Source organism: Vombatus ursinus, unplaced genomic scaffold (genome assembly GCF_900497805.2).
Source record: "Vombatus ursinus unplaced genomic scaffold, bare-nosed wombat genome assembly UNPS02010284.1, whole genome shotgun sequence".
Lineage (NCBI taxonomy): Eukaryota > Metazoa > Chordata > Mammalia > Diprotodontia > Vombatidae > Vombatus > Vombatus ursinus.
The window spans coordinates 11,496,296-11,497,548 of record NW_020950062.1 but is presented as its reverse complement, the minus strand read 5'-3'; the positions used below and the strand labels follow the sequence as shown (position 1 = coordinate 11,497,548).

The 1,253-nt window shown below is 29.1% G+C and overlaps 1 non-coding gene across 1 annotated transcript; it reads right to left on the bottom strand.

Annotated features, from left to right (window-relative positions):
* Window positions 1–713: 713 nt before the first annotated feature.
* LOC114037263 lies at window positions 714–820 on the bottom strand. The gene has a single exon (XR_003568428.1). It is a non-coding gene; the product is annotated as a U6 spliceosomal RNA (small nuclear RNA).
* Window positions 821–1,253: the final 433 nt, after the last annotated feature.

Here is a 1,253-nt window from a genome sequence, read left to right as displayed (position 1 = left end):
TGAGGTAATGCATAATTGCACCCATATAGAATTATCTTTCAAATGCATTTAAAAAATAGAAATTGTGGTTAGCCATTAACCTTTATGCATTATTTTTTTAAATTTTCATTTGTTTCACTGTCTTTTACTCTGGTTAGAAAAAAAGTCCAAAAAAAGTAATATAGATTACAAATGTCATGTATAAAAGATTATTTATTTTGCTTTTTAGATTTACTACTCCTCAAATATTTACCCAGGCAAGAAACATTCTGTAGTGGTGAATATCATGCAATTAATTACTTGCTTAAGGATATAAATCAACATTTATAAGTGCTACTTTCTTTTGACTTTTTGTTTTAATGTTATAATATATAATATGGTGGGTGATTTTTTTTCTATGCTCTCTTTGAATGTTTCCAACTTTCAAATTTCAAGTACTAATTTGAAGAATTTCAAAGAATTTCAGAGTCCTCTTGTTTATTTCTAGTTCCATCACACTTGAAAAATATTGTCTACTTAAATATATTAACAAATTAGTCAGGATATTTTGGAATCACAATTGGCCACCACATTTATTAGCATTTTCAAGTCTTTTAAAGTTGTTCATTTAAATTTAAATTGCTACTGTAGTATAAATTGTTCTGATTCTACTCACTTTGCCCTGCATCAGTTCATTTTTACAGATTTCTCTGAAATCATGTCTTTCATTATTTTTGACAGCACAATTATATTAGAAAAATATGGAAATTTTTGTGAATTTTTATGTCATCATCACTTAAGAGCCATGGTGATTGTCTCTATATTTTTTCTATTTTAATATTTGTGCTCCCAACATGAATACTTACATCTTAAAAAAAAACAGCTTTACTTGACACTCTTACCCTAAGTATAGTATATTTTTTCTCTCCTTCCTTTGATACTAAAATTACTTTAAAAAGCTATACATACTTTCTACCTTTATTTTCTCACACCATCCTTTTGCTTTCTAGAATCTCACTCCACCAATAGCTGATACTGTTATGTCCAAAGCAGTCAGTGATTTAAAACATGTTATAGTCAGTGACTTTTTCTAAATTCTCCTCCTTCTGACTGCTAAAGTATTTCACTTAATTGACTATCTCCTGTTCACAGACACTCTACCTTTCCTACTGGTTCTCTTTCTACCTATCTGATCATTTCTTTTCATCATCTATATCCCATCTTACATATGTGAATATACACAAAGGATTTGTACTGAACCCTCATCTCTTCTCTCTTTGCACTGTCTCATTGAT